Here is a 9,521-nt window from a genome sequence, read left to right on the forward strand (position 1 = left end):
CGCTGTCTTTTCCCTCTCTCTCTCTCTCTCTCTCTCTCTCTCTCCTTCTCTCTCTCCTCCCGTCTTTTAATCCACTCAATTATAATCCCTTCAGCTTCATAAGACATCAAGCGAGTGAGCGACTGAACGCTGCCAGCGCTCAGCTGGAAGGTTGGTTCGTCCAGTTCTCTTCCGCCGTCGGTCGTCCGTTCGTTTTGGGGCGGGCGGGAAATCCGTTTCCGATGGAGCAATAGGATTTTCGCAGTGTTTGCTAAAAATTTCGTCCGGTTAACACACAGTCCATCCCAGCTGCCCCGCCTCTCGGTGCCGACCGTTCGATGGTTTCGGTTTGTTTGTATTTTGCTTTCCGCGCTGTTCTTCAGCCAGCGTTCATCGAGTGTGCCATATTTCTCCCGAGCTGGAATGGAGGAGACCTTCGGCGTACAGGAAATTGAAAAGTGATTATCATCGGGGAACCAACGGGCAACGGTTCATGGGCGTTTGGTCCACGCCGTGACACACGAACGGTATCGTTCGGGTCCCATTTCCGGGTAAAATTTGAAGCCATCGACGAGATTGGAAGTTAGGAAATGGTTCCGTCACGTTACAAAAAAGAATAAGAAAACGATCGCAAGACAGCATTGCTAGCAGTCGTGAAAAGATTGATTAATGTTGGGATTGTGCACAAAAAAAAAGAAACAACCTTCCACTTCTTGAACCCAATTGACACCTTGGGGGACCGATTTCCGATGACTGATGTTTCGGGTGTGGCTAAAAATAGCGCGAGCTTTTAGTGAGTGCCGATAGGACTTTTTATCATATCGGAGTATTGTCCCCGGTCCCTGTCTGTTGCAAATGTTGGTGACCATGGTTTTATTTTTTTTATTCATACCTTTTATTTGCATTAAGTTTTCCAGCTTTTCCTACACAAAGAGTACAAGACAGTCGAGTAAGTAGAAAGAGATTGAAAGAAGAAAAAAAGGTAAAGAAAGACGCCAATAAGAACAAGGAAAATGAAATCAAGAATGCGCAAAAGAATGAATCTCGAAAGATATTGCAAAGTGGAAGAAAAAAGAGTGGAAAATATAATTGAACTGTGCCTTTTTCTCAGTAGTAAAGCGCGTAGGAAGTGATGAATATGCGAAAATGCGTGTTTAATAGTCGCCCATTGATGGGAAATATGCAAGACGGTAATTTAATTGCAAACAAGAACGAGAAACCTTCTAGAATCAGCATGGATTTAATTTGTCAAAACTCCCGTCAAAGTGGAAAGAGCATAACAGTAAGCATACATGAACCCGATGGCTTTGGTAAGTATGACATACAAGCCGTAGATATAATATAACACTACAAAAAATCAAACAAAACTTCATGAAGAAAAAAATTAAAACATTAACATTAAAAAACGTCAACGTATAATACAACAAAAAAACTAAATTGTCAGAGTTTTTCGTGGCATCACTACACAGTGCACCATTTCCCAACAAAGGGACTGAACGTTCCAGTTGTTTGTACAATAAGTGAAGTAGAAGGAAGAATCTGACGGTGGGTGTTATAATGCATACGAATGTACAATAATTTCCAAACTAAAATGCATAACATTCTGTAACGATACTATTAAACGAAATGGAAATGTTAAAACGAAAACAGATAACGAAATTATGCTAATTTTCTTTACTAAACCTTTCCCATTTGCTTGCAACATACACACGCAAGGATGTTTACATACACATCTTAATCTACTGTCACGATAAAAGTGTAAGATGTATAAGGACAGTAGGGGCAATTTTTTAATAAAAAAGCTTACCATTATACGTTATGTTTCTATAAATATCGCCTGTGCTAAAACCCGATCCCAGCGAGGATGGGTAATGGAATTGTAAACAAAAACATAATATTTAAAAAATCCAGTAAAATGGATACATCAATGGAAACGGAAACAATAAGCAAATGGGAGAAGGTAACCTTGTTAAAATAATAACAAGTATAGCAAATCGAAAATGAAGGTGATAAATGAAGCAGTACAGCGGGTGAGGTCATTCTGCTAAACAAACCAGAAAATAGTTACAAATAAAACTAACGTGTTTCATCTTTGCACTATCATTCATATTGTAGAAATGGACTTTGAAAATTGAATATTTACTACACAAACATGGATTTAAGATAACACATTCACAAATGCAAAGGTTGTAGATTGCTTTTAATCTTATAATTAATTCTTTTTCTGTAGAAAAAAGTAAAATGTTGCATACCATGGATGTTACAAATCATTTTAAAAGAATTTTAGTTTGCAAATGTACATATTTTTCCTGGTCGAATCCAATGTTTTAAGCAATGCATTATTGATTATGCTAAGTGAAATGAATACTTCAATCAATACCACTTTGCTTTGCTAAGTTTTGTGAGTGAACACTTTTGGAGGAAAATAATTTTGCATGCAATCTGTCTCAATGTCGGTGGTGTGCTGTACAATTTTCGCCCATTGGTTTAATCACAACCCACCCGGAAAAGTTTTACCATGCACTTCAGAAAATTTTATAAATGTTCAATTTCTTAGAAATGTGTTTAACAGCTATTAAACTATTTAATTCATTATGTTGATAACCTTTTTATGTTTGAATTTGTTTAATTCAAATGAAGCATATAACCTGCAAGAAATTATATTTCTTGTGTATCAACTAAAATCAAATCTGTTAATCATTACGGAAGCGAGAGGATCAAAACAAAGCAGAAAATTTAACGTAAAAATCAAACTCAAGAAATAATCATCAAAAGCTTTAAGAAAGTAAAAACCCATACTAGTAAAACAAGGAACAAGAAGCAACCATAAAAAAGGGGAAATAAATAAGCCGTAGCACTTTCAACCCGTATAGATTGATTACAAGAAAACCATTGCTGGTGATGGATGCTTTTAGCGACACATGGCTTGATGAAAGCTATACATTTTTGCCAACAAAAGACGCGAGTAACTAACAGGATCAACAACAACAACTAAATGAATTAAAATATAGCCTAACAGCGTTACTATCAACAGTTTAACTAATCATTACTCATCGAGCTTTTTAAAACACAGTAACAACTCAACAGGCGACCGTTGGTCTGATAAAATTGTTATAAAAAATATAAAGTTGAGCCAACCGCAATTTAGCAAGAACGGAAATTAAAGGTTAAAAGACAAAGCGGATTTTTTTTAACTTTTTTTAAAGTTATATTTCATCCTGTTTGATTACGGTGTTTCAAGTTACAATACTGTTTTTATGAATTGTTTTATATTTTTGGCAAACTGTTCTCCAATGAAAAAGAGTTTGTAAAGAAAGGAGTGCATTTTTAAAACGCAAACTGTGACACATTTTTATGTATTCATAAATAATTGTTATTCAAAAAAGGAACATCAATATGCGTACAATGCGTTTTTAATTTCAAGCGTTGATACAAGTAAATACTAGAAAGTAAAAAATAGCTGATAATATATACTACAATAAAAACAAATCATGATCATGAAAGAAAAATGTAAAAGTCAAAGCAAAGAAAACGAAAAGAGATAAAAAAGGATTAATTAAAAAGGAAAAACAATGAAACAAGTTGTAACACACGAATGTGCAAAAATATAAAAAGTTAAAAGGTTTTTTTTATAGAGTAATAAACTTAACTAGGAAAAACAAAGATTCATAAAACACACTACACTCTGGAGTAGTTTCAGGCTAGCATACAAGAGATAGTATTCTTGATACATAGTGTACATAGAACACGAAAGAAGGGTGAAGAAAAATTAATGCTACCACTAATAAAAGATACACTTTGGATCAAAACTAATACATAGAGGAATAGAATAAGGTACGAAACTTCAATGCTAAGCAAAGGGAAAGGGAAGGCTGTATGAGAATCCCGTTCTAGCGAGATTTATTCTTAACATGACATGGATTTGATTTCGTTTTATTAAACAAAAAACGTATAAGGTACGAGTATTTAAGTAAATATAAACTATGGTATCTATGCTACAATAACAATGTGGTGAAAGAAAGGCGGAACGGTGTGGTGCGTGGAACTTGGGATTATATCAACCAGAGGGTTCATAATCCGCAGCTAGAAAGCTCGCAATAATTGGGATAATGGAAGGAATATTTTGTAACTTTTGGAAAATAACGGAAATAAATAACATATCTGCACAAAATATCAAACCGGCCAAGAGTTTATTCATACGGTTTTTGTTTTAAATACAGGTATTCCCCGATATACGCCAGCTTCATCTAAATCAATGCCTATATATCCTCCTAAATTCCCGAGCAAAAATCTATAAGAGCGGTCAGATACGTGGGTATCAACACCATCGACCATTGTTCAAATCTCACTTGCTTCAGTTCCAGTGATTAGGCCGGGGGACACTGTCCGTACTCGCTGGTGTAATTTCGATTTTCACAAGCGCACCTGGCGGCGGCTGACCGAAGCATTTTTCTAAACAATTTGGAGCCGCTTCAGAAAATATGTTATTTTTCCATGTTTTTTACATAATTCGGACAAGAAAAGTTTTGTTAACGGTAGATACATATGTTTTGTACGCATTGCATCCATTTTCGCTATGAAAAACGGTGAAAATAATACTTTGTTTTGTGATTCAGCTCGTCCATTCCCTCGATGACCAAAAAAAGCTTCCACCAGCCGCCACCAGATGCGCTAGTGAAAATCGAAATTACACTAGCGAGTACGGACAGTGTTCCCCGGCCTTTGGACTTTGGAATTTTGGAGAAATTACTCAAATCTCACTTGCTTCAGTGCTGGTGGTTTCCATTGGAGTTTAGTATTTAGACAATCGTATCGTCGTTCTAGCTCTGGAGATGCATAACTTCAATGCGAAACCATACAACAGTATAGGGGAAATGAGAAAGCTTTCCCCCAAGCGAGGAAGCTCCAATGGTTGGGTATCCCACAAACAAGATGGCGTCATCAGCTTTTTGCTATTATTAAGGCCGGGCTACATTGATCGTACTCGCAAGCGTAATTTTGATTTTCACTAGCGCATCTGGCGGCGGCTGACCGAAGCATTTTGCCTAACAATTTCAAGCCGCTCCAGAAAATATGTTATTTTCCCATGTTTTTTACTTTAACTGGACTGGAAAAGCTTTGTAATTGATAGATAAACATATTGTGCAAGTATTTCAACCATTTCCGCATCAAAAAACGATGAAAAAACTACTTAATTTTGAGATCCGGTGCGACCGTTCCCTTGATGACCAAAATCAGCTTCCACCAGCCGCCGCCAGATGCGCTAGTGAAAATCAAAATTACACTACGGAGTACGATCAATGTAGCCCGGCCTTTAGAATGTATGAGTCGTTTGCCGTCTGCTAAACGAAGTCTTTCTATATTCTGTTTAGGTTGAGAGCTTGAGTCGTTTAGAACCCATTTGGTGGTCGTTTAGTGGATTTGTGGTACATGGGATGCATCTCCAGAACTAAAACGACGATACGATTGTCTAAATACTAAATTCCAATGGAAACCACCAGCACTGAAGCAAGTGATATTTGAGTAATGGTCGTTGATGTCTATACCCCCCACATCTGACCACACGACCATTCAAATAGATTTTTGCTGTTAGAAGGCTATATAGGTCATGATTAGATGAGGCTGGTCGAAACACATTGCAAGAAAAAGGACAGCAATATAATGATGAGTTGTAATACGCCATCTATTGATCAAACCAATGAAGCTGTGGAGCTTTCATTTTTTTATATGGATATTCAATTTTCCAGTCGTTTAAGCTTAATCTGTGGCGCTTGGGATAACTTCAATGCAAAACAATCTAGCAGTACAGAGGGAAGGAGAAAACTATCAAAGCGAGGAAAGCTCCACTGGCTTGGGTATCCCACCAACAGATGGTGCCACCAATATTTTTTTTTTTTTGCTATTTTTAGAATGCATCAGTAATTTGCCGTCTACTAAACGAAGTCTTTTTAGATTCTTTTTAGGTGAGATATTGAGCAGTTTAGAACCCGTATAGTGGTCGTTTAGTTTATTTGTGAGAATTGGGGTATTATAAAAGTGTCCGGGCGAAATTGAGTCCCGATAAACCTGGATAAACGGCATTCCACTGTAAATGTGAAAATTTTATTTTTTGCTTGTTTGCTCATCGAGGGTTAAAAACGATTGCAATCTTTCAGTAAAACATTTCATGTGAATCATGTCATGAAATGTTTCGAATTTTACTTTCGCTCTGGAGCTTGGTACAGAATATCACATTAAATACTGTTTCATTTATGTAGGAAGACAATCACTAAATGATAAATCTATTCCTTACATCCTTATTAACAAATTTTGGTTTCATATTCGATCGCAAATTCGACTCTTGGACATGGTGTAAGCAACCGAGCTGCACACACACACAATCACACACACTCACAATCCCACACGCACACACCTTCAGTGTGGCCAGATTATTTTGGCGGTTTTCGGTAGGCGTATCAACATTTTATCGGTAGTTTTCGGTAGGTTAAAACTCGAAACTTAACTCGAGTTAAAAGAAGTGAAAGCGAAAGAAGTGTTAAGCGGGATGGAGGGGGGGGGCGGTACTAATGCGGAAAATGAAAGTTCTGTAGGAGCGATTGAAAGACGATGTAAACCGTTCTAAGAGTGAACTAAGACTGACTACATTTATTCGATATTCAGTGTAACCACGGTTGCTGTAACCAATGGCTACTTGATTACAACTAAGACATTGCTATAAGCAATCCACCACAGAGTCCCCCTCAGTTACGCCAAGAACCGAACACGGTGACCGGATGGCGTAACTTTTGTTCTTTCGTTATCTTCATTCGAATCCTTTTTGCAAATATATGCTGGTTTAATACGATCAATCGAAATCCTTCGTTTCTCACCGTTCATATTTAAGTCCATATACTTTTCATGCCTTTCGATTATTTGAAAAGGTCCCTCGTATGGGTGTGTAAGAGGCCGCTTGACTGAATCGATTCGAACAAAAACGCTTTTGCAACTTTGCAAATCCTTCGGAACAAATACCGATCGTTTGTCATGATGCGAGTTTCTGATTGGTCCAATTTGTTGCATGGTCCGGCAAAGCAGTTTGGCAAACTCTGAGCGACATATTTCTGTCTTCGAGGGTTCCAAAAAATCGCCAGGAATTCGTAGTGGCTGTCCGTATGTCATCTCGGCAACAGAACAATCGATATCTTCCCTGATAACAGTTCGCAAACCGAGCAGGACCAACGGCAGTTTATCGCACCAACGTTTCGAACCGACACAAGTGAGCGAAGTTTTTAACGTTCGATGAAAACGCTCGATAAGACCGTTAGCTTCGGGATGATACGCTGTAGTACGAATACGGAGAGCCCCAAGAAGCCGCGTCAATTCCGTGAACAATTCGGATTCAAATTGTCGTCCTTGATCGGTCGTGATTGTTTCTGGAACACCAAACCGAGAAATCCAACATTCGCAAAATGCTTTAGCGACTGTTTCTGCTAGTATATCTGGCAAAGGAACTGCTTCCGGCCAACGACTAAACCGGTCGATCATCGTTAATAAATACCGCTTTCCGTTCGACGTCGGAAGTGGTCCAACCAAATCGATATGAACATGGCGGAAACGACTTTTTGGAAGCTCGAATTCTTTGAGCGCCGCAGATGTATGCCGATGGATTTTCGATCGTTGACAATCAATACAAGATCTGACGAAGCGGGCGACGTCTCGATTCATTGAGGGCCAAACAAACCTTCGCGCAACCATTTTTCTCGTTGCTCGAACACCGGGATGAGAAAGGCAATGGATGTTGCGAAGAACTTCTAACCGTAACTTCTCTGGTACATACGGTCTGACATGTACATTATCCGACACATCACAATACAGCAATTGATTAGTTGAAACAGATGATCTTAACTGCAAGTTCATTGATGTAGTTTGATCAGCAAGTAGCTTCTGTAGTTCTGGATCGTCATGCTGCGCTTTCGATAATAATTCAAAATCCACTGTTGAAGGAGCTGAGATGGTGTTGACTCTGGATAATGCGTCTGCAGCAGAATTGTCTTTGCCACTAATGTGCCGAATATCTTTTGTGAAACTCGAAATGTACTGCAAATATCGTTCTTCATGAGGAAGATGATTTGAATTAGAATTCAGAGCATACGTGAGCGGACGATGATCAGTATAAATAGTGAATTCTCTCCCTTCCACTAGATGTCAAAAATACTGCACCGCTAATTTCATGGCTGTTAACTCGCGACCGAAGACAGAATACTTTTTCTGTGAAGGGGAAAATTTCTGCGAGAAGAACCCCAGCGGTTGCCATGCGCCAGCGACATTTTGTTGTAGAGTAGCTCCTGCCGCTGTATCCGAAGCATCAATCATCAGTCCCATTCGTTTTGACGAGTCAGGATAAGACAATAAAGCTGCGTTTGCTAAACTTCCCTTGCATTTCACGAAAGCTTCGTCTGCTTCGATCGTCCACTGAAGTTTTCTTGTATCGTTTTTTCGATTCCCAATAATGAGTGCTTGCAATGGTTGTTGCAATGAGACAGCATTCCGGATGAAGCGTTTGTAACCATTCAGCAATGCCAAAAATCGTCGAAGATCCTTCACCGTAATCGGACGACTGTAATCAACAACGGCTTGAACGCGATTAGCTTGAGGTTTGATACCAGATGCATTGATGTGATACCCCAAAAAGTTAACTTCTGTTTGGACAAACTTGCATTTGTCCAAGTTCAGTACCAAGCCGTTTGATTTGAGACGCTCAAAGACAGTTCGCACGTGCGATAGGTGTTCCTCCTCATTAGACGATGCAATGCATATATCATCGACAAACACCACCACAAAATCCAAATCACCGAAGACATGATGCATAAAGCGCTGAAATGTCTGGCTCGCGTTGCATAATCCAAATTGCATCTTGGTAAATTCAAAGAGCCCGAACGGAGTGATTACAGCAGTCTTTGGAACGTCGCATTCCTCGACCGGAACAAAATGATATGCTCGTACCAAATCTAGAGTGGTAAAACAATTCTTACCTAAGAAATTGTTTAGCAAATCGTGAATATGTGGCACAGGATAACGATCTGGCACAGTCATCCGGTTTAAACTCCTGTAATCTCCGACAAAGCGCCATTGACCATTCTTTTTCGGTACGCAATGAAGTGGACTTGCCCAACTGCTTTTGGAAGGGCGACAAATCCCGAGCTCCATCATGGTCTCAAATTCTTTTTTAGCGGCTTGGAGTTTGTCTGGCGGCATTCTACGAGGTTTGGAAGCAACTGGAGGTCCAGTGGTTTGAATATGATGGGTTACATTATGTCTTACCTCAGTGCGCATTGTCGGCGGGGCGGTGATTTCTCGAAATTCGACCAGCAAGTCTCGAAAAGGATGATCTTTTGCTATAGTTGTTACACCGTAAACCGAAGATTTCGATAATCCACAAACAGTGTGTAATTTCGTACCACCATCAATAAGTCTTCTGTTTCCAAGATCTACAAGAAGACCAAAATGCGCGAGGAAATCGGCACCAATAATTGCAGAAGTAACGTCGGCTTGCAAAAAATTCC

The sequence above is a fragment of the Anopheles merus genome, chromosome 3R (genome assembly GCF_017562075.2).
Source record: "Anopheles merus strain MAF chromosome 3R, AmerM5.1, whole genome shotgun sequence".
Taxonomy (NCBI): domain Eukaryota; kingdom Metazoa; phylum Arthropoda; class Insecta; order Diptera; family Culicidae; genus Anopheles; species Anopheles merus.